Raw genomic sequence first — 25,774 nt, 5'->3', positions numbered from 1 at the left:
CTTTATCACAACCAGTCTGGCTCTAAGTTCCAGGGTCAGTCAGCAGCTGGGAGAAATTTCTGTCTCTATTTTGGTTGCTGCGGCAACAGCCAAGTTCTCCCAAGTTCTTTCCTCCTGAGGCCACGCAACCTCCAGCTGCTTCTTCTCCTTTCTCAGCTTCTTTCAGAGGGGTTGACTTTCTGAGTCCCTTCTGATCTCCCTGGTGGAGTCAGGTGGCACAGCTTTCCTGAAATCCTTGCTCCTGTCTTAAGGCCTTGACACTGAGTGGTCCCATGCCTGGGATGCAGACCCGACACCCCGTGGCTCCCTCATCATCTTCCAGTCTTTGCTCAAATGCCCCTTTCTAAATAAGGTCTGAGTTGACCCAATTATTATTGCAGCCTAATGATGATAATGGTGATGATGATACAACTACTACTACTGGGCATCTGTCAAGGTCTAGGTACAGTTTAGGTAACTTGCACTCACTTATTGTGTACGATAGCCTTGCGAGGTAGACATTGGCGTGTTTGACTTACGCATGAAGCAAAACCTTAAGGCAAATAAAATGACTTGTTCAAGGTCACTCCTGCTTCCCTTTTCCCTACCTTGCTTGGCTTTTTCTTTACTTTATAGCAATTACCACTTTCTGACAAACTAATTTACTTATTATGCGTTATTGAATGTTGTCTTTCTTCTGTCCTCCCCTATATACACATGTTAGGTAAAGCTCTACTTAGGTGAAGATATTTCTCTGCTTTGTTCCAAAGCACCAAGCACAATGTCTGGCATGGAGAAAACTCATAATATATGTAATGAGTGAATGATTGAATGAATAATTACTGATCACCTCATTTTGACCAGGCTTTGTGTTGTCATTTCACTTATGCTTTGCTCTGTGAAACAGAGGTCATCATCATCATTTTGCAGATTTAAAAACAATTAGTCCAAGAAAGGAAAAGCAACTTGCTTAAAGTCACCGAGCTAGTCTGAAATGAAATTTAAAAATATATACTACTCACTCCAAAGTGCTATGCACGTTTGTTCTTTCCACGCAAGGACACTGTGGCCAGCTCAGTGACACTTAGAACCTTCAAGGGATCCCAGAGGAAGGTGTCATCCCTTGCTGTGCTCATGTCCTCAGGATTATGACTTTGGCTTGATGGTGTGGAATTTTCCCTTTTCCTATTCTTGTCTCTCATAGCCAACTTCTGGATCTGACCGCTAGCACCACAATCCACAGACTTCTCTAGGGCTGATTCTTGGATGTTTCTTGTGATTTCTGGAAGCCTTGGGATCTCTGTGCTCTCGGTTGACTGATCACATGCCAAGGCCACCTGACAGAAGGACTTCTGGACCAGAAGATTCTGAAAGTCAGAGAGACCTCATGCAGAACTTCCCCCTTTCACTGGATCTTCTCCCTTCTGGGCAATCCCATCACTCTCTGTGGCCACAGCTGGAGCTGTCTCAGCTAGAAGCTGCCTTTAACTCATCCTCGTCGGTTATACAAGCACCAGCATTCAGAGCCTCTCACACAGGCTGCAGCCTTGCAAAGAGACTGGTGTGGGGAGGGAGACAGAGACTGAGGAAGAGAAGGAGCAGTAGAAGGAATACTTGACACTATAATGATGATTTTTAAATTTTTTTATTTTTCCTCGTTGCCTGCACCCATGTCCCTTCCTTGCCTCATCCTCTTCCACCCAAGTTACGAATCTGGAAGTCACCATCAACTCTCTCTCATCTTCAGCTCCATAATTAAGCAATCACAGATCCCCCTCTTTTCTTTCTCGCACATCTTCACCCATCTCCTCATCTACAACATAACAGCTACCCTCTTGGTCCTGGCCCAAATCATCTCTATCCTGGAACCTGACAATTCCTTCCTAATTGCTCTCCTGGCCTCCAGATGTGTCCCAGTCCAATCACAAATGAAGTGTCATGACCAGGTTCTTCTGCTACTAAAACTGTCAGTGGCTCTTTACTATCCCAAGAATCACACCCACACCTCTTTCCTTGGATTAAAAGGCCCTGTGTAATCAGGCTTGCACCGATGTCTCTAATTTCATCTCTGTCATGCCTTAGGCAGATTGATTTCTGGTGATTCCCATCATGTGCCCAGTCTGTTCTGTCATTCCCTGATATTTCTGCTTCATCTGAAATACTAATCCTCTATTTCTGCTTGGCTAACACTCATCATTGAATACACAAGTCAGGGGTCAACTTCTCTACTGAACCATCCAGATATCTGCCACCACTCTCCCCTCCACTGGTACTTAAATGGTTATTCCTTTATGGCCCAATTCAAATATCCTTCCTTATACCTTATACATGTCTCCAGTATTGCCCTCACTGGACCATGTGACCCACTGAGTCAGCACCTCCATCTATGCTGTGAGCTCTAGGGTAAGACCTGTGTTGGTCTTGTCTTAGCTTGCCCAGTTCCTGACTCAGGACATGGAGCCAGGACTGGGTTCTTTTTAGCAGTGTTAGCTCTTATAGAGGTTAGTGAGAGTGATAAGAGGTTCTCATAAAATAGCAGGCTAAATTATTTTAATAAACCCAAATTCTTGGGGGAAAGGATTAAGGTAAGGGCTCATGCATAGAATGGAAAGATTTCTCTTTTCAGTGAACCCTATCAGCTACAGGTCAACAGGGTTCCTTGATAACAATTCTTTGAGTAAATCACTGATCTGCTTTTTCTGAGAAAAGGAAAACCTCTCCTTTTTCTAGTCCACATGTAGTAGAACTATGACACAGTCTTGCTGAAATTACTTGTCTCCAATTACTTGTTCAGGTATAGAAAGACAATGAGGCTGAGATGTTTGGGTACCACTCCAACACGTGTGTAGCAAGTCTTCAACAGCACCTTCTCACTTAGGGGTCCACTTAATTTGTATTATATTTGCATGTGGCCCTTCCAACACCCAAGGTCCAGCCTCCACATGTTCATCCCTAGGAGTCCACCTCTTTCTTCCTTTTCCCTTGCCAAAGGCACCTGGCAGGTTGGTACTATTTTCCATAGAAACCAAGATAGAGGAGAAGGGGGTTCTCTTAAATGCTAGAAATTTAGGGTGGCACTGCTGGGGGACTAGGGGCTTGCTAACACTTGGTGGTGGTTTTCTGGAGTTGACTGTCTTCAATATGGGTACATTTCGTAAGCTCAGTGAATTCAGCATCTCTCTCAGCAAGACTGGGGTGATATTTTCCCATTTCTTTCTCCCACGCATATAAAATAGTAGATTCTGAGTGGGAAGAAGGCAGGTACCTCATGACTTTGTTCCCGTTGGGGATGTAGACTTTAACTTAGAACTGTCTTTGCTGCTGGGGAATGAGCCAGGGAAGGAGACTTATTCACCATGTGTCTGGAAGTCACTGAGTCCCTCCCTGGACATCCAGTTTTCCTGGGGTACTCTGTCCTGATTTTAGGGTAGCAGAAGGAAAACTGCTGAGGAAGAGTCTCGGATCTCACTCTAATCAAAGCAAGAAAGAAAGTGTAAATGCTGCCGCATTTCTCCTTTCTACTTTGGGGCTGGTGTTGTCTTATTTACTTCTCTGCCCCCGTGTGATGTGTGTTCCTCAAAGTTTGTCGCTTCTGATCTCGCCTAGATCTTCTTGCCCAGTAACCCCCTGTGTCTGATCTTTCAGTAATAATCTTACTATTTGATCCAATTCTGACATCTGTGAAGCCTTCTCCAGGTGTGGCCTAGAAAGCTCTCTATTATTAGAGGGAACTTGGCCCTTCAAAGTCATCTGACATTTATTGGACACTCAATATTTCTGAAATCTCATTGGAAACCATGCCTTTCCCCACAACCAGGCTGCAAAAATAATCTCCCCAAATTGTTTCTTTGCTCATCATTGGAATTAAAGCCACTCATACTCAGGCCAAGCATGGTGGCTCACACCTGTAATCCCAGCACTTTGGGAGACTGAGATGGACAGATTGTTTGAGGTCAGGAGTTTGAGACCAGCCTGGGCAACATGGTAAAACCCCATCTCTACTAAAAATACAAAAATTAGCTGAGTGTGGTGGTGCATGCCTATAATCCCAGCTATTCAGGAGGCTGTGGAAAGAGAATCACTTGAATCCAGGAGACGGAGTTTGCAGTGAGCCAAGATTGCATCAGTGCACTCCAGCCTGGGTAACAGAGTGAGACTCCATCTCAAAAACAAAACACAAACAAACAAAATAGAAAAAAAAAAGAAAAAAGCCTTTCATATTCAATCAGCGGTTGTTTCAGAAAGATCAGAAGCTAGATTTGGGCATTTAAAAATCACTTCTAGGCTGCATCTGACAATGGTATAATAAATATGAAAGAGGAATATTAAAGTAGAGAGAATGGAACTGATTTTCCTGCAGTCACCTAGTGAGTCACAAACTGGAGCAGGAAAAATCAGGGCCAGGGCTGGCTGCTGACCAGGCAGAGGGTGGGGGTGGGATAACTGAGGTCAGAAATGTAATTGAAGTGCATAGAAAGGGAGAGACATCCTGGGCCTCCAGAAAACGAAGTGTCACAGAAGACCAGTTACCTGCATCTGTGGCTAGCCCCAGTGCAGCATCTCCTGTCTGCCGTGGGCTATGTGCTGTTGATACCCCGGCACATTAATCTTCAATATCATCCTTTGAGATGGGAAGAAGTACCACTGGAATTCGAACTCAGGATTTTCTGATCCCTGAGCTAGAACTCTTTACTGCATTACCCTCTCTTTGGGCTGCGAGAATTTCAACCCAAGTATTTAGGGTCTCATAAACGCAGTGGTTTGTCTTTATTTTTATTGTTTCTGGTGTGTGCATGTGTGTGTGTGTGTGTGTGTGTGCGCGTGTGTGATAAATGCTACAAATATCAACTCTCATAATAGAGAGAAATCTGCTTTCACTCTATTAATGGCATCACTGACCATTTATTGATTTTTAAAAGGGAAATTAAAAAAAAAGTTGTTGCAAATTGTTGCTATTAAGTCCTGTTGGAGAGTTGATGCACGTGCTCCTATGAGGATGAGGGTGCGTGGAAATATGAGTCAGACACAGAGAATAAGAGACCTTTGTGTTTGCCACTGAAAGATCACAATGACAGCCACGGCAAATTAAGGGCCACTCATTGAGCTTATAAGCAATCTTTTCTTTCATATGTATCTAGACAAAGTATAATAGCATGATGCAGTGGAAAGAGTGACGTTTGAAGTCCCCTGTCTGATATTAGCAAAATGTGTGACTTCAGGGAAGTTGCTTATTTCCCGTGACCTTCACTTTACTCAGCTCTGATATTTGGATGATAGTATCAACCTCGTTGAGTTTTCCTGAAGGCAAAATGACCATACAAAGTACAGCACAGCCCGGAGCACACTGTGAGCAGTCCACACCTTCTGCATTCTTCTCCTTCTCCCCACCCCATCTCCATGTGTCAGAAGCTGAGTCCTTTCTCATTTTTAGCTTAGGAATCCTGTGGCCCCTACTTTCACCCTGTAATGCATGTTGCATACCCTGGAAAATGTGTTATTACATTACAAATTGAAATTTTGTGGCAACATCACATTGAGAAAATGTATCAGAGCCATTTTTACATAGCATACACTCATTTTGTGTCACTGTGTCACATTTTGGTAATTCTTGCAGTATTTCAAAGTTTCTCATTATTATTATATCTGTTGTGGTGATCTGTGATCAGACATCTTTGATGATACTATTGTAACTGTTTTGGGGCACAAAACTACACCCAGATGAACTTAGTTGACCGATGTTGTATGTATTCTAACTGCTCCGCTAACTGACCATTGTCTCATCTCTCTCTCTCTCTCTCTCTCTTTATTTTTTTCTCCCTCTCTAGGCCTCCCTATTCCTTGAGACACAATAATATTGAAATTAGGTCAATTGATGGCCCTAAATGGCCTCTAAGCATTCAGGTGAAAGGAAGAGTCTCTCATTTTAAGTCAAAAGCTAAAAATGATTTAACTTAGTGCAGAAGGCCTGTCCAAAGCTGAATTAGGCTAAATTCTAGGCCTTTTTGCCAAAAGGTTAGCCAAGTTGTGAATGCAAAGAAAAAGTTCCTGAAGGAAGTTAGAAGTGCTACTCTGGTGAACACAGAAATGATAAGAAAGCAAAACAGGCTTATTGCTGAAATGGAGAAAGTTGTGGAAGGCTGGATAGAAGATCAAACCAGCTACAACATTTGCTTAAGCTAAAGCCTAATCCAGAGAAGGGTTCTAACTCTCTTCAATTCTAGAAATACTAAGAGAGGGGAGGAAGCTTCAGAAGAAAAGACTGAAGCTAGCAGGGGTTGGTTCGTGATGTTTAAGGAAAGAAGCTGCCTTCACGACATGGAAATGCAAGGCAAAGCAGCAAGAGCTAATATAGACGCTACATCAAGTGATTCAGAAAGTTTAGGAAATACAATTGATGAAGGTGGCTGCATTAGAAAACAGATTTTTCATGTAGATAAAATTGTCTTACATTGGAACAAAGTGCCATCTAGGACTTTCATTATTAGAAAGGAGAAGTCAGTGCCTTGCTTCAAGGCTTCAAAGGACAGGCTGACTCTCCTATGAGAGGCTAATGCAGCTGGTGACTTTAAGTTGAAGCCAATGCTCATTACCATTCTGAAAATGCTAGAGGCCTTCAGAATTATGTTAAATCTATTCTGCTTGTGTTCTATAATGGAAAAACAAAGCCTGGATGACAGCACATGGTTTACTGAATATTTTAAGCCCACTATTGAGACCTAGTGTTCGGAAAAAAGAAACATTCCTTTTAAAATCTCACTGGTCATTGACAATGTATTTAGTCACCCAAGAGCTTTGATGGAGATGCACAAGGCTAATGTTGTTTTCATGCCTCCATTCTACAGCACACGGATCAAGGAGTAATTTTGACTTTGAAGTCTTATTATTTAAGAAATACATTTTGCAAGGCTGTAGCTGCCATAGATAGTGATTCCTCTAATAGATCTGGGAAAAGTAATGTGAAAATCTTCTGGAGAAGATTCACTATTCTAGATGTCCATTCTTAATTCATGGAGGAGGTCAAAACATCAACATTAACGGAAGTTCAGAAGAAGTTGAACCTAACTCTCATAAATGTCTGAGAGGTTCAAGACTTCAACAGGGGAAAGTAACAGCAGATGTAGCAGAAATAGTGAGATAACTAGAATATGATTAGTGCACGAAGGTGTGACTTGAGTTGCTGCAATATCATAATAAAACTTGAATGGATAAGTTGCTTCTTATGGATGAGCAAAGAAAGTCATTCCTTGGGATGGAATCTACTTCTGGTATAGATACTGTGAACATTGTGATTAGGCAGTGTGGAGGGGCATAGTGGGGGCCAAGGCGCTTAGGATGGTTACCTGCACTGGAGAAACCAGACAGGAATAGTTTTTCCCCATTATCTTTTTATAGACAGACAGACTTTTCTGTCAGCCTCATGCAGTGTAGAAATTGCTCCCACTCAGCTGGTGGTACTTCCCCAGGAGACTGGCCAAGAAGTCATTGTGAGATCTGCCATGTCCTATAGCCCTGCGCTGGGGGTGCACAAGTGTCCTCTCCTGCTTAAGTTATTTATATAGGTGGTTGAAAATGCTTTGCTTGTACAAACTAGAAACTATTAGATTAGGCCAGCAGAGACAGCCAGAGGCAATCTTTTAACAAAGTGAGTGGGATTCAAAGTAGGCATGGAAAGCAAATATTATTTCACTGGGAGTCGATTAGAGGGAGCTCTGCAGATGAGCGGTAACTGCTTTGTTAATTTAGCTGGGGGAGGTGAGTGGGGCCAGGTAGGCACCAGCTGGGTTGGAAGGTGAGCAGCCTGGGTCGAGATGGTAATTCAAGGTAGGTGAATGCATCAGGCACCTCTCCACACATACTCCCCCTTCTCCTTATTTAAAGTACATGATGGAGCTTAGCAGCTGAGAAGCCTCAGTTTGCTCTAAAATTTCTCATTTTAATTCAGGCAAACACTGTATAAATCCAATGTATCGGAAAGCAAATATTGAGGCTAAGTAAGAAGGTCCATTAGATGGAGTGCTTAGTTATAGGGCCTGAGCTTGCAAGTGGGTAGATGGGGAGGCACAGAAGGAGAGGCTGGGCTGCAATGCAAGCGTGGAATGTAGGTACTGAGAAAGAGGATCTGAGGAAGGTGGGCCCTGTGAAGGGTTTGGGGCAGAGCGGAGGGAAAAGGAAGATTTGGGGACTACAGAGGGTAGGTCAGTTTGGAAAAGGCTGGGTCAGGAGACACTTGAAACTTCTAGTGAAAAGATAATTGGAAATGAGGCTTCAGATGAAGATTGATAATTGGGGCTTGGGAGAGAGGGTCTCTGAAGGAATGAGGGAGGGCCAGAAGAAGACATTAATTTGCAAACTTCTGGGTACATAGTAGTACTGGCTACCTTCTGAGTCAAATTCTAAGGAGTAAGGGCCAGGGATAGACTGGGGAATTTGGATGATGGTTCATTTACACTGTTTTGCAGTGGAGCTGCTGGGAATTTTGATCCAAAGGTAGCTGAAATGCCATCAAAAATCCTGGGCATCAGAGCATCCAAAAACATAATGGCACTCAGGAGCTCCTGGATGTTCTGTCTTCCAAGGATGCCCAGAGGAATGAAGAGGGTCTGCACCCATGGAGGTGTTGTGCATGGTGGTTAAGGCTGTGGGTTCTGGAATGAGAACAACGTGGATTCAAGTTCCACCTTGATCATAAACTAGCTGGTTGACCTTGGAGGAGTCAATTACTCTCTGAGTCCAGTTTATTCACCTACAGAATGGGAAGAATTAAACTTCCCTGGAGGTAATGGTAATACCTCCTTCATATGATGACAGAATGTGATAATGCAGATATGTTTAGCACAATGCCTGGCACAAAGATTGTAATAGATTAAGCATATATTTTTAAAAATTGATGTTATGAAAATAATTCTCAAAAACAATGGCTCCAAATCGCCTGCAGGTACTCTCTGTATTTGTGAGCAAAAGTTCTAAAGGAAGTTGAAGACTGTCCACAGTGTGGCTGGGCTGGAAATGTGGACCACCATTTTTTTTTTATTAGAAAGAAAAGAAAGAAGGAAGGAAATAAAAAAAGAAAGAAAAAGAAAAAAAAAAAGAAAATAGAAAAGAAAAAAAAGAGAGAAAGAAAGAGGAAGAGAAAGAGAGAGAGAGAGAACAGGAGTCTTGCTCTATTGCCCAGGCTAGAATGCAGTCTGAAAATGGGTATTAAAAACCTCTATTATGCCAATAATTATGCTTGATAATGGAGACAGGAAGGAATAAGGGAGGAAGATAACAAGCAGCCAACAAATATTTCATTTAAACCTGTGAAATGCTATGCATTTGCTGAGGAGTGATTTACTTCCACTTATGTGGTCACTTATAGAGTAGGTGTGATGTGGTGCTGAGAAAAATGTATATTCTGTGGATTTGGGGTGGAGAGTTCTGTAAATGTCTATTAGGTTTGCTTGTTCCAGGTCTGAGTTCAAATCCTGGATATCCGTGTTAATTTTCTGTCTCGTTGATCTGTCTAATATTGATAATGGAATGTTAAAGTCTCCCAATATTATTGTGTGGGAGTCTAAGTCTCTTTGTAAGTCATTAAGAACTTGCCTTATGTATCTGAGTACTCCTGTATTGGGTGCGTATATATTTAGGATTGTTAACTCTTCTTGTTGCATTGATCCTTTTATCATTATGTAATGTCCTTCTTTGTCTCTTTTGATCTTTGTTGCTTTAAAGTCTATTTTATCAGAGACGAGAACTACAGCTCCTGCTTTTTTTTTTACTCTCCATTTGGTTGGTAAATCTTCCTCTATCCCTTTATTTTGAGTCTTTGTGTATCCTTGCATGTGAGATAGGTCTGGATAGAGCATACCGATAGGTTTTGGCTTTTTATCCAATTTGTCTGTCTGTGTCTTTTGATTGGGGCATTTAGTTCATTTAAATTTAGGGTTAATATTGATATGTGTGAATTTAATACTGCCATTTAATGCTAGCTGGCTGTTTTGCCCATTAGTTGATGCAGATTCTTCATTATGTTGATGCTCTTTACCTTTTGGTATGTTTTTAGAATGGCTGATACTGGTTGTTGCTTTCTATATGTAGTGCTTCTTGCAGAAGCTCTTGTAAAGCAGGCCTGGTGGTGATGAAATCTCTGAGTACTTGCTTGTTGACAAAAAGTTTTATTTTTCCTTCACTTATGAAGCTTAGTTTGGCTGGATATGAAATCCTGGGTTGAAGGTTCTTTTCTTTAAGGATGTTGAATATTGGCCCTCATCCTCTTCTGGCTTGTAGGGTTTTTGCTGATAGATCTGCTGTGAGTCCGATGGGCTTCCCTTTATGGGTAACCTGACCTTTCTCTCTGGCTGCCCTTAGCATTTTCTCCTTCATTTCAACCCTGGTGAATCTGACAATTATGTGCTTTGGGGTAGCTCTTCTTAAGGAGTATCTTTGTGGTGTTCTTTAGATTGCCTGGAGTTGAATATTGGCCTGCCTTGCTAGGTTGGGAAAGTTTTCCTGAATAATATCCTAAAGAGTATTTTCCAACTTGGATTCATTCTCTTCATCACATTCAGGTACACCTCTCAAATGTAGATTAGGTCTTTTCACATAGTCCCAAATTTCTTAGAGACTTTGCTCATTCCTTTTTACCCTTTTTTCTCTAATCTTGTCTTCTCATTTTATTTCATTGAGTTGATCTTTGACCTCTGATATCCTTTCTTCTGCTTGGTCAATTCAGCTGTTGAAACTTGTGCATACTTCACGAAGTTCTCGTGTTGTGGTTTTCAGCTCCATCAATTCACTTACATTCCTCGCTAAATTGTCTATTCTCATTAGCATTTCATCAAATCTTTTTTCAAGGTTCTTAGTTTCTTTGAATTGGGTTAGAATATGTTCTTTTAGCTCACAGAAGTTTCTTATTACCCACCTTCTGAAGCCTGATTCTGTCAATTCATCACACTTGTTCTCCATCAGGCCTTCTTCCCTTGCTGGTGAGGAGTTGTGATCCCTTGTAGAAGGAGAGGCATTCTGATTTCGGGTATTTTCAGCCTTTTTGCGCTGGTTTCTTCCCATCTTTGTGAATTTATCCACCTGTCATCTTTATAGTTACTGACTTTCAGATTGGGTCTCTGAGTGGACGTCCAGTTTGTTGGTGATAAAGTTATTTGTTTCTTAGTTTTCCTTCGGTGGACGCTCCTCCCCAACAGAGCTGGACCTTCCCAGGTTCAGCTGTGTTTGCTATGAAACTCTCAACCCACAGTGTTTCCAATTGCTAGTTTTTGTGTGGGTGGGACCAGCCGAGCCTGATCACCTGGCTCTCTGCCTCAGAACCTTTTTTTTTTTAGGCACCGGGATCTACGTAATTTCCTGTGCGGCGACCAACTGCACCGGCTGAAACAGCGGTGCTGAGATTCGTGGCACTTTTTGCCCAGGAATCCTCTGGCCTGGCTCCCTGTTTCAGTCCCCTCTTCAGTCAGCTAAATGGGTGGCTCTGCCTTCCCAGAGCTCTGAATGCCAGCCAAAAAGCCGCGGCGTGCCGGCAAAACAGCGCACCAGCCAAAAGAGTCACGCTGCCGACCCGTGGGGCTCCAAAAATCCGCCTGGAAATGCGGCCTCCACTCTCTGCGCTTTCACTGGGAGCTCCAAACCTGAGTTGCTCCTAGTTGGCCATCTTGGATCTCTCTCCAGCAGTCCTAACAGGTGAGCAGACCTCCATGTTTTGTCCCCCTTTCACAGTAGTTCTGGGAATCTTTGACCATAAAGTACCCATGGTTATTTGTTATTCAATGTTCTTCATACGATTTTTACAGAAAGGGAAATAGCCAGGTATAATGATCAGCCACTGGAGTCTCTCTTGGATCCTATTAATGTCAGCACTTTTGCTTATTAGTTAAGGTAATCTTCTCAACATCCCCTTCTAACTTTAAGGTTTTTGGAAGAGATATTGGAAGTGTCTTAAATCATTAGCACAAGAGAATGAGAAACACAGTTGATAATGGCAATAACTGCCATTTACTCAGCCCTTTTCATGTGTCAGGATGATAATTAACTCCTTTACCAGGCTGTTCTCATTTAGGGATCATCACAGCCCTTTAAGGTAGGGACTATTTTTATCACCATACAGCGGAAAAAAAAAACTGAGCCCAATGGAAGGTCATACTTGGCTCAGGATCACATATCTGGTATGTGGCAGGGCTGAGATTTGAATATGTTTAACCAAATCTGAAGTCAGATTTCTTGATTTTAACCACTCTGTAAACCTGATGACTGCCACCCCCAAACTCCATAATTAGAGGCTGGAATGGAGGCAAATCACAAAAGCCTTTATTGTTAGGGGACAGCCTGGTCTCTTAGGAAAAGATGATAATTAATATCCTGTGAAAATGGAAAGGGAGATTTGATTTTTGCCCAAAATGAAGTTGTCCTAATTGTTACTGATATACACTGCCTTGGACTCTTAATCAATGATGTTAGTAGTTTTCAATGTTAATTTAATTAGTACAAGATAACCTACTGGTAGAAATATTGGATAATTAGTGTCTTATGTAATGGCTTATGAAGTACCCTGTAAAAGAACTCCAATAATCACAAATTCTCAGCAGAACTTTTATCAAAGCACAATATTTAAGTCGTTAAATGCTTGATTGGATGCGTCTGATAAAAACTTTGGTTGTGGCATCAAAATTACCATTCCTATTGCATTGCTCTGGTTTCCAAAAGGTAAAAGGTGAAAGAGTCATATGTCTGGTTTTTCTAGAAAAACATTTCCATGGGTGACCTTGGAAACATAGAGATTGTTTTCAGAGGTGATGCTTCAGTGACAGTGAGTGAATTATCCCTAGATCTTCCCTAAACATTCCAGCTCCAGTGGAAGGGCAGAACTCGTATCATTTGGTCTTAGATAACACTATGGGGAGAATATCTGCATGGAGAAATATTTCAGGTAAATTCAGATAAGCATACAGCCAATATAACTGAGAGGAGTCTGGGTAGTTCCCAGTGTATGAATGAGTAGGATTGGTTTACAGAGTATGTTCCATGTCTTAGAGAGAATGACTTGAGTTGCTCTGGTGAGAAGTGTTTGTAGTAATTCCAGAGAATGTCAAGGTTGGATTTAAAATAAACCTGTGCCATGTTTTGTGGGCCACACACAATTCACAAGCGGATAGGTAAGGACTCATTATGAAGCTTGATTATACTGGTCACAGGTAAAGTCCCTGCCTACACAGACACCTGATAAAGCATGTACCATCTTGGACTCCATAGTATGTAAAGGAAATGACCTTAAATTAAGCCATTTAAGCCAAATGAACTTCAGCTTTTAGAGACCAGAGACTATGAGAGAAAAAAATGTTGCTTGTGTGTTGGCCAGCATGATGCTTCCCTCCTTTCCCTGTGGATTCAGAGCTCAGAGAGCTTTGGCTTTTGCTACTCTAGAGTCTCTTATGAGGTATATTATACCAAGAATTTAGAGCTCCAATATTCTCTTGGAATTATATGCTGTAGTTGTGCCCTAGGGTTGGCTTATATAAATGCCTTCCTGTGTCAGAAAGCTAAACCTTGAAGATTAGAATTTCAGATTCAGTGACTTCAATTTTGACGGCAATTGGCATCTAAAATCCAAAATATTCTAAAATAAACTCAATGGGGTTTGTTGTTGTTGTTGTTGTTGTTGTTGTTGTTTAAAACTGCATTTCCGGGCCGGGCGCGGTGGCTCAAGCCTGTAATCCCAGCACTTTGGGAGGCCGAGGCGGGTGGATCACGAGGTCAAGAGATCGAGACCATCCTGGTCAACATGGTGAAACCCCGTCTCTACTAATACAAAAAATTAGCTGGGCACGGTGGCGCGTGCCTGTAATCCCAGCTACTCAGGAGGCTGAGGCAGGAGAATTGCCTGAACCCAGGAGGCGGAGGTTGCGGTGAGCCGGGATCGCGCCATTGCACTCCAGCCTGGGTATCAAGAGCGAAACTCCGTCTCAAAAAAAAAAAAAAAAAAAAAAAAAAAAAAAAAAAAAAAAACTGCATTTCCTTTTAAATTATTTTTGTTGATGGGGTAGTGGCTATACCATCTATTCAATACCAGAGCTAGAAATCACTGAATTATTCTTTACTTCTTATCTCATTTACTCACCACTTATATGGTGGGGATATCGATTATCCACTTATCTATCTATCTATCTATCTATCCACTTGTATCTATCTATCCACTTATGTGGGGAGTGATGCTTGCAGAGTTTGTTATACTCTTCTTGTCCATCAATAATATCACTGAGTCACTTAGTCTTCATCAGCTCTTGCCTGAGTATAAAATTGTTTCAGAGCCAGATGGGACACCAGCCCTGCCCCTCCCAACTCCCATCTGGCCTCTTCACACCCACTGGAGTCAAGAATCTGAAACATAAATATGACCTTGTCATTACCATTTCATCTCCTTAATGAGTTTTCATGACCTACGAGATAAAGTCCAAAATGTTTGGCAAAGTATTTATGACCCTTCATGACCTGGCCCATGGTTAAACCTCAAACATCTTACTACCTGAAATGTATGCCCCACCTTCATGTTATTAATTAACTATGCATGGCATTCATACTTTTGTACTGGGCCTTTCCTCTTTTCTTCCTTTTTTCTTTCTCGTCTCTCTACTCTTTCTCTTTAGGCATATGTTTTTCTCTTCTACTCACATAACCTCCAGGAAGCCAACCCTCACCAACCTTCCCGATCCCAGACCCAGGTAGATGTTTCCATGAACGTCTTCTTAAGATACTATAAATAGATTTCCCCATTACAAAATCATCCTTTAACTTTCTGATTAATGTGTCCTAATCTCCTTATAGACTGATCTCATTGTAGCCAGAAACCATGCCTTATGTTTTTAATCATGAACACCTAGGACAGAGCCAAGCAATTAGCAGATACACACCATATGTTTATTTCACACATAAATTAATGAATATTACTGAATAATTTATCCAAGGCCAAAAGAAGAACTTAAAACGTACCTCCGTCTTCATATTTAAAATTGCATTATTTTTATTGTACCTATTATCTTGTTTAAATATCAAGCTCTGCCTTGATTTTTGCCTTTAGAATTTGATTATATGTTAGCATTTTCACCAGCCACTAATGAATATGAAATAAAGCCACTTTTAAGAACAAGCACATACGCAAGCACACACATTAAAACACTGCTGAGGAAGGTTAGCACTGATAGGCTATCAATAAGGAGACTGAGGTCGAGAGTTCAAGACCATCCTGACCAACAGGGAGAAACCCCATCTCTACTAAAAATACGAAGTTAGTTGGGCGTGGTGGTGCATGCCTGTAATCCCAGCTACTTGGGAGGCTGAGGCAGGAGAATTGCTTGAACCCGGGAGGCAGAGATTGCAATGAGCTGAGATGGCGCCATTGCACTACAGCCTGGGCAACAAGAGCAAAACTCTGTCTTAAAAAAAAAAGGAAAAAAAAGAATGTACATTAGAAAAAAATATATATTCCAGAGGATAGTCTGTGAAGTAAGAAGCAATACTGAACAAATAAAATTGTAAATATGCATGTCAGTATAAACCAATGAAATACATGCATGCAAATATGATTATCCACATATAATAATTATAAAATAATGTTCAATTTGTAGGTGTAAAAAGACAAGGCTTAAAAAGTGGTCAAGAATAGCATTGAATCTGAAAGAACTATGGCTTAATTGTAAAGGTTTTAATATTCTTTTATTAGTTACAGAATTTAATATATTGATTACCTTCAATATTTATATAGTTAAATATACCTAACTAAATATAATTTAAATATATTTGAAATGTAGAATTTCAAGAGTAACCATTAAAATCCTAGAGATAATGTTCATAAATTCTAAACCAGTAGATAAAACACAGAAAGAAGAAAAAACATACAGTAAAATACAAAAGACATAAAAGCCAATTCAATGAAAAAGATGAAAAATCAAAGGAAAATAGAAAAAGCGAATCAACAAGAAATCAAACTGGTAGAGAAAGTTCAAATATGACAAGAATTTTAATAAACTAAATATATTAAGCATGTCTATTAAAAATGGACATTTTAAAATTGGACTTTTAAGAAAAACTCCAATTATGTACTGCTTCCAAGAGACACACTGAAATCTAAGGACACATAATTATTTCAAGTAAAGTAGACTGACCCCCCAAAAAACCTATAGTACTTACATTAATATAAGACAAAATAGAGTTGAAAACAAAACATACTATGAAAAATAGAGAAATTTATACTGCAATGAGAAATGATTCAAATCACTAGTAAGTATAATTCTAAACTAGTGCACATATAATAAAAGAGCCCCAAATATATACAACAAAATTGATGAAATTTCACAAAGAAATGGTCAAATCAATCACTGTAGTGTAAGATTTCAACTCAATTTTTGATACATAAAATGAACAAAAACCTTAGTAAAAATATAGAATTTTAAAACATTAGGACAATAAACTTGTGTTAATGTTCACAGAAAACTAGGTAATAAGAACTCTTCTCAAGCCCACAGGAAACATTTATTAAAATGTGCTATACCATAAGACAATTCTAAAACATTTTGAAAAATTGATATTGAACATAATTTTTCTAGACAAAATATCACATTAGAAGATGATAAGATATAAACTTTAAAACATACAGTTATTAATGAGTTTATCAATAAGAAAATCATTTTGAAAATATAAGACTACTTTAGGATACTAAATATCAAAATTGTGAGATATAGAAACATTTGCTAGGATTACATTTTTTTTTAAATGAGAAAGAGTTAACATAAATAACCGAATGTTTAGCTCAAGAAGTTAGAAAAAACACAATAGAGTCAAATTAAATGAAGCAGAAAGAAGACAAATGTACAGAAGAAATAAATGAAACCAAAAACAAATACAGAACCGAGAGCATAATAAAAACAAAGATTTGCTCTATGACAAAGCTAATAAGAATCCAAATTTCTGGTAAAGAAAAAGAAAAAGAGAGAGAAAATACAAATGAACACTATTATTAAATAGTAGAGGAGAGAATGCTATAGATGCAGAAGAGATTAAAGAGAAGTAATAAAATACTGTAAGTAGCTTCATGCCAATACACCAAAAAACATAAAAAAGACAAATTCCTAGGAAAATATAACAACACAATTAACTTAGGAAGAAATAAGAAATCTTTAATTATGCCATAACTATTAACATAAGGCTATTAAATTAATTGAAGAGAAGTTAAAAATCTTTTCATGATGAAAATACCTGACTCTGATTATTTTAGAGGTGATATTCACCAATCTTTCAAGGGACAGATAATTCCAATCTTATGCAACGTCTTAGAGAGAAACAGAGGAGAATTTCCTAGATCATTTTTTAAAGCTGATATTACCTTTATACCAAAGTCAGTAGAAGATAACCTCATTCATGCACAAGGATGCAGATTTTAACAAACAGAATCTAGCAGTGGTTAAATAATGTAGTTCATAGAAAAAAAATGGCTGTTTCATTCTTTTAGAAATGTGAAATGGCTTAACATGTTAGTATATCGGTACCTGTAATCCAACACATTAGTAGATTTAAGAAGAAACATGTCATATGGCCATTTCAATAGATATGCAAAGAACATAGGAAAAAATTAAATGTGAATCCTTCATTAAAAAAATTATAAATAGGGATAGAATTTCCTGATCTTTATATAGATAATCTATTGGTGGCAATTTTATATTTAAACAATCCTAAAACCACCTAAAATGTATATTTTAATGAGGCAAACATCCTTGTAATCACCACTCCTAGTTCAAGAAAGAGAACTTTGCTAGCCATCATAGAATCCCCACTATGTGCCCTGTTTCTGTAACAACCCTTGCTCACCTCTCAATGGTAACCCTCATTCTAATTTTTATCACTGTCTACATCTTTACTTCTTGTTACAGTTATCTTGTCCTGGACACTTTGGTTTCATCTTGCTTATTTTTAAAGAAAACACATAATACATCATTTAACTTTTTAAAATCTCTAGGTCCCCCTCCATCTTTTCCTTTCTTTATAATTTATCCATGGAAGAACCCAAGGCATTTAACCTGTAGAATCCTTCATAGCCTGGATTTTGCTGAGTGCCTCCTCATGGTGTAGCTCAACACTTCCCTTATCTTTTGCATTTCCTGTATATTGGCATCTGAATACAGATATTTGAGTCCAATCTCTTTGTCAGGAAAGATTCTAGGGGTTCATATATATATGTATGTATATATGTATATATATATAAACATATATATACACACATATATACATATATATATGTTTTTAAACTGGGAGTCACATAATGTCTGTTCTCTCTTTTTTGTGATGATAAAGGTCACAGATGTCCAATGCATTTATTCATTACTTTATTATAGACTAAACAATAGAATTGTTCTACTTTCAGCCTTGAGTTTTCTTTTGTTAGTTGAAGCAACTTTTTTTTGTATTGTATTTTAGGCTTTGGGGTACATGTGAAGAACATGCAAGATTGTTGCATAGGTACACACGTGATAGTGTGATTTGCTGCCTTCCTCCCCTTCACCTATATCTGGCATTTCTCCCCATGATATCTCTCCCCAACTCCCCATCCCCCACTGTCCCCTCCCCTATTTCCCCGCAACAGACCCCAGTGTATAGTGCTCCCCTCCCTGTGTCCATGTGTTCTCATTGTTCAACACCCGCCTATGAGTGAGAACATGTGGTGTTTAATTTTCTGTTCTTGTGTCAGTTTGCTGAAAATGATGGTTTCCAGGTTCATCCATGTCCCTACAAAGGACACGAACTCATCATTTTTGATGGCTGCATAATATTCCATGGTGTATATGTGCCACATTTTCCCTGTCCAGTCTATTGTCGATGGGCATTTAGGTTGGTTCCAGGTCTTTGCTATTGTAAACTGTGCTGCAATGAACATTCATGTGCATGTGTCCTTATAGTAGAATGATTTATAATCCTTTGGATATATACCCAGTAATGGGATTGCTGAGTCAAATGGAATTTCTATATCTAGGTCCTTGAGGAATCACCACACTGTCTTCCACAATGGTTGAACTAATTTACACTCCCACCAACAGTGTAAAAGTGTTCCTATTTCTCCACATCCTCTCCAGCATCTGTTGTCTCCAGATTTTTTAATGATCACCATTCTAACTTGCGTGAGATGGTATCTCAATGTAGTTTTGATTTGCATTTCTCTAATGACCAGTGATGATGAGCATTTTTTCATATGTTTGTTGGCCTCATGTGTGTCTTCTTTTGTAAAGTGTCTGTTCATTTCCTTTGCCCACTTTTGAATGGGCTTGTTTGTTTTTTTCTTGTAAATCTGCTTTAGTTCGTAGTAAATTCTGGATATCAGCCCTTTGTCAGATGGGTAAACTGGAAAAATTTTTTCCCATTCTGTTGGTTGCCAATTCACTCTAATGACCATTTTTTTTGCCATGCAGAAGCTGTGGAGTTTGATCAGGTCCCATTTGTCTGTTTTGGCTTTTGTTGTCAATGCTTTTGGTGTTTTGGTCATAAAGTCCTTGCCTATGCCTATGTCCTGAATGGTTTTGCCTAGATTTTCTTCTAGGGTTTTTATGGTGTTAGGTCTTATGTTTAAGTCTTTAATCCATCTGGAGTTAATTTTAGTGTAAGGTGTCAGGAAGGGGTCCAGTTTCTGCTTTCTGCACATGGCTAGCCAGTTTTCCCAATACCATTTATTAAACAGGGAATCCTTTCCCCATTGCTTGTTTTTTTCAGGTTTGTCAAAGTTCAGATGGTTGTAGATATGTTGTGTTGCCTCTGAGGCCTCTGTTCTGTTCCTTTGGTCTATATCTCTGTTTTGGTACTAGTACCATGCTGTTTTGATTACTGTAGGCTTGTAGTATAGTTTGAAGTCTGGTAGTGTGATGCCTCCCGCTTTGTTCTTTTTGCTTAGAATTGACTTGGCTATGCGGGCTCTCTTTTGGTTCCATATGAAGTTTAAGGTGGTTTTTTCCAGTTCTGTGAAGAAAGTCATTGGTAGCTTGATGGGGATAGCGTTGAATCTGTAAATTACTTTGGGGAGTATGGCCATTTTCATGATATTGATTCTTCCTAACCATGAACATGGAATGTTTCTCTATCTGTTTATAACACTCATTTCTTTGGACCAGGAAAAAATGAGAAGTTCAGTGTCATCACTTGTATTCCACATGGCTCCAGGGTCCTAGCCAGGGCAGTAAGACAAGGAAGATAAATTAAGACATAAAAACTTAAAGGAAGATACCAACCAGCATCACCTGCAGATGATATCATTGTTTACTTGGAAAAATCAAAAGAATCCACAAATTATTAGAACCAATAAGAGAGTTGATAAAAAGGTAGCTGCCTCTAAAATAAAAAATAAAAATTGTTTGCTTCTCTATACACCAACAATAAACCATTTGAATATGTAATTTTTAAAACTGTCATTCACAAAATTATAAATCAACTCAAAATATATCACATAGAAATAACTACAACAAAGGTGTATACTGCTTCTGGGAAATTATAGGAGTTTACTGAAATAACTAAAAATAAACAAGATAGAGAATCATACTATGTTTCTAGGTTGGAAGAGCCAGTATCAGAAATATCAGTTTTACTCAAAGTAAATCTATAAATTTTCTCACTAAATCTAATGCGGTTTGTCATGGAATTTGGCAAACTATGAGATTTATTTTGAAGAGCAAAGGGTCAAAGCAAGGCAAATTCTTGAAGAACAATAAGATAGGAGGGTTTGCTTTTTCAAATATGAAACCTTCGTAATTAAGCTAGTATAATATTTGTTCAGGGACAGACAATTTGGCTGGATGAACAAAACAAGATTCCAGAAATAGACCCACACATATGTAGAAAGTTGATTTGCGAGAAAGGAATTATCCTATACCCTTGAAAAAGAGAGGAGAGTAATTCAATAAGTGTGCTGAGACAATTATTATACCAGTCAGGATAGGATGGGTTATGCTTAGGAAACAACCCTCACTTCTTAGTGGCATAAAATAAGAAAGTCTTACTCAGACTATATGTCCAACCTGAGTTGGTAGGAAGTGGAATGGATTCTGTTCTTTGTAGATGTCACTCAGGATCACAGGCTGATGGAAGATTGAACTTTTTTTTGACGCTAACATCTCCACATAAGCCTTCAGGTTTCTCCATGCAGCAGAAAAACAAGGCTGAAGAGCTCAACACTGACAATTATTATGTTCTTCCTTCCAGAAGTAACAACATCTTTGCTTTAGTTTACCATTGGGTAAAAAATAATTTCTTAAACAAAAATAGAACAGTAAGAAAAAAATTCTATTTATCAACAGACATATGAAAATATGTCACAACTTGGAGATATTTTATCTATGACATAAGATTAATACTTATATTCTAAAAGAGCCATTCACATTAGTAAAAAAGTAATGAAATCAGGAACTTTCATTAACAGGAATCATAGAGAAAGTGAAAATAAAACACACAATCTTCAAGATTTGCTATCTAACAAAAAGTTAAAATCCAGGATATGTTAAACAAACAAATGAACAAACTCAACTCATGACATTAATAAGAAAAAGACAACAATTATGACAGAGAAGGGAGAAAGAAAAAGCTCATGAACAGGCATTTGACCAAAGAAACATAAATGGTCCATAAATCAATAAAAATGTGCCCAATCTAATTATTAATCTGGGAAATGCAAGGAAATACCACAAGGAGATACAATTTTACATCCTCTTGATTGGGATGTGGTAGAGAATGTATAAAAACATAAAGTATTTGAGAGAAAGGCAAATCCCCTAAAATTCTTGATGAGAGTGTAAATATACAATTATTCTGGTAAACGAATTCGCATTATCTGGCAAATTTGAGCTTTCACAAATTCTAGAACATAACAATTCTACTCTAAAGTACACATGTAAGGAATCATCTTGTATGTTTGAACCATGAAAACATTTGAGAATTTTCATAGTTAATCTGAATGGAAAAGCCTAATAATATGAATAATACATAGAACAAAATTGGGTTGCCTTTATGTAATGTAATACGTTCTATCAGTGAAAACATATACACCATTGCTATATGCAAGATAATGTGTATTATTTCTGAAAGTTCAGAAATAAAGCAAAACTAAACTATATATTGTTTGAGAATATATACTTATGTGGTAAAATTATACACACAGGTACATGTGTACATATGTGCTAAAATTGCATATACATACGCTTGCATACCTATGGGATACCTCTGGTATACCTATGTGCCTACCTGTGGTGTATACCTGTTTTATATATATATATATGGGTATGATATATATATGTGTATATATATATGTATGATATACAGCATATTGATAAACACAAAATTCAGGATAGGTGTTAATTTATGGATGGAAGACAGTGGTCTGGGAGAGAATAAACCTTTCAATAAATGCAAATTATTAGTCATAATCTAGTTCTTATTTTAGGTTAGTAAATTAATAGCTATTAGTTTTATGATTATGCTTCATAACAAAATATTAGTATTTTACATTAAACATTATATTAAATATATTACATATAGTAAAAAAGCAAAAATAATAAAGTTTAAAATCTAAAAACAAAATAAGAAGGATGGCCTGTGGATGTGGTACGTAGCAAGGTAGGACAGACCCTGCATCAGAGTCGGCAAGAAAGTTTCACATTTCCTTTTGAGAGGAATTCTGGGTCTGAGATAGCTGTGGCAGGGAGGTGGAGGTGAGATGGGGGGCGGGGTGGGGAAGTGCTATGCTCCATTAGTCATGCCTGCAAGGGCATGGAGATGAGAGTGGTAGACCTGTGCAGCAAGTTTATCATTCGTGTTCTAAGTGATTTATTCTGATGGAATGGGGTTTTGTCTTTATTGAGGGCATGAGGAGGGGTTGAGCCTGTTGAAAACATGCTGGATTTTTTACTTTCCTTGGAAATCAGGGCCCTGAACAGCTTTACTGAAGCCAGTACATTGGCAGTGGTTTGTTTGCCCAGGGAGTAGGATTCACAGACAAATTGATCACAGATAAGCATGTCCCATGAGAAGTAGAAATTCATGACCAGGAACCCATCTTCATTTCGGACTTTCTCTGTGAAAGCCTGGGACTCATGGACTTCTGTATCTCAGTCTCAAGTGCCTTCGTTTGCAAATTCTCCCAATTCCATCTAGGGAAAATAAGAAGGCAAAAAAAGAAACCTTGGGAGTGGAGAGAGAAAAGGAAGGGTAAAAAAAGGGAAAGGGAGTCAGATACTGTAAGGGGAAAAAAAAGAAGGGGGAGGGGATCTTGAAGTTAGAAAAAAAAAAAGGTGACCTGGGAGAAGGGTATAGAAAAGGAGAGGGTGTGGAGGAATTATTGATTAGATCCCTTGGGGTGACATCTTTCAGCCCTTGATTAGGTGTGAAACGTTGACAGGCCTGAATTGCTTACAACTAATTAATGGCTGTGAGGGGCTTTGAAATCCTGGGATGAAAGCAAAAGTCTTTGTCTATAAAAACAAATGGCATCCATGATTTAAACTTTATACTGTTCCTATGGACTCTAGATGCTAAACAGAAGAGCCTGTCCTGTCCTTAGCCTGGGACGCTATTTGTAGGTCACTCCTAAGGGCAGTGATTGCTTTCCTCTTGTGTCCTCATTTCTGTCTGTGCAAACTCTCAGACCCCTGGGAAAGCTCAGCTCTGCCCGCTTCATTGAGGAGCCAGGAGTCCTCAGCAGGGCAGGGGTATTGAGGCTCCGACATTAGATCTCAATCTGTTGAGGATGTCTTATTTATTCTGGTTTCAATTCACTGTTTTTAGTTGTTATTGTTTCTAAGCTTGAGTTGTCCCCTGTTCTGGTTGGAATACTATCTACTTCAGCCGGTGGAAAGCACTGTGGGTCTTAATGTAGCTCTGACACTTCAGCTGGTGGGTGGAGCATGTGCTGTCAAATATTGCCAAGTTAATAGCCTGTGATCTCCTTTTCCAGACCAATGGCTTAACTACCCCCTCTCCCTCCCAGTTCAGTGGCAGGGTGGGTAAGTGCTGTTTTCTCCTCAAAACAGTGAACAGAGGCATCTCAGACCCAGCCAGGACTTTCGTTTTCCTCTTGCTGTGGGTTGCCACCAACCCAAATAGCCAGAGAACAATGGGGAGGGGGTTCCCCTTCATTTCAGAGCTTCCCTTTCTACTTTTGTACACACCAATCTGAAAACAGCATCCTCAGGGAAATTCAGAGGTGAGTTGGTGTGCAATTGAGGCAGGGCAAGGCAATGGGTTATCTTTCATTTCCTAGAAAAATTAGTGAGAACTATTGCTGTTTTCACAAAGGGCACACACCAGGCAGGGAAATGCAGGTGCAGGCAATAAAGCAAGGATAAAAGGAAATCCTTTGCATGGGTTCCTGAATCCAAGTGGGAGAAAGTCCAGATGAGGAAGAGACAGGCCAGTTGGGGGCCTATTCAGATGGTGGAGAACCTCACCCACATTTAGTGAAAACTGCACATGTCTGTATGAGTTTGCATACAACCAGGGAAATTTACACATCTCTGTGTAACTTCTCATGTACTTTCAGAAACTTCAACACAGTTGGAGAAACTGTGTAAACCTGGAAAACTGTGAGTGCAGTTGAGTAATCTCCGTAGCCAAGAGCAGAAACACAGGGCTACTCAGCAAAGATATACCAAGTGCTGCTCGACAAAGGCAAAGATGCTTTTTCACAAATGGCTGGAAGGAGGCACATAATTATTTCACTGTCTGTGCAGATTATGAAAGAATCCGAAACATCTATATTGCAGAATTCAAGACAGAGCTTTTTGAACTTTCTTGCACCTTACTACCCCTTGGGGAGGGTGTTTAAAATACAGGTACCAGAATACCATCATGAACTACCAAAGCTGATCTTTCGCTTTGGGGCCCAGAGAAGTGCATTTATAATACAACTCCTTCAGAGAAGCAAATGTACAGCAAAATCTGATGAACTAATTCAGGGAATGGTGTCAGTTTTGAGGGCAATAACTTCTCTTTTCTCTAGGCGATTCTGAATTTGTGAAAAGGACCATGATGCTAAAATCAGAGAAAACTCTGTGTAGATATTGTATCTCTGATGATCCTGCAGTTTGTTGTAGTGGGATCAGATTCCCTGGTCTCTCATCTGCTGATATCCCCAAGCTCTCTCCCTAGAAAACAATCTCCTGGTGGATATAATGAAGGAAATCTCAAATCAAACATTCTATAACCAGACCATAATTGTTGGCTTACTCATTTTTTTCTTTCACTAGACATTGAACTTGTATTGTCCCTGGTTGGAGGAAGGGCACTCTCTTCATCCCTGTCTACGTAATGCTTGGAAAATAATGTATTGGTTGGAATAGTCTGAATAGAGAGGTTTAAATAAAGAAGAAAGTAATATTCATGGAACACCCCTGCGCAGACACCACACTACTTTTTTTTAACAGAAATTATTTCATTTCACTCTTACAACATCATTTGAAAATCTTTGGTTATTATTCTCATTTTATATTAAAGAAAGTTTAGCTCTAATGTTGTTAGTCAATGTTCCCATTTTCTATCAAGAGATAGGTCTGGGGTTTGATTCCTGGCCTGCTGGATGTCAATATTTAAAACTGCTCACCATTAACTCTTCAAGTCCCTGACATGTCAATGAAAAAATAATAAAACACTTCACTGTTGTTCATCTCCATTTCACTTAGAAAGACAAAAAGGGGAAGCAAGTTTAATTCAACTTTTCTGTAAAGCTTCCCTGGCATCTCAGGAGTGAGCTTCAGATATCATGGGGGGAGAAACCGATCAACACAAATAAACA

Source organism: Aotus nancymaae, unplaced genomic scaffold (assembly GCF_030222135.1).
Source record: "Aotus nancymaae isolate 86718 unplaced genomic scaffold, 86718_ANA_hifiasm-v0.15.2.pri h1tg000029l, whole genome shotgun sequence".
In the NCBI taxonomy this organism is placed as follows: Eukaryota; Metazoa; Chordata; class Mammalia; order Primates; family Aotidae; genus Aotus; species Aotus nancymaae.
The sequence above is the reverse complement of the archived record's forward strand: the minus strand, read 5'-3'. Positions refer to the sequence as shown.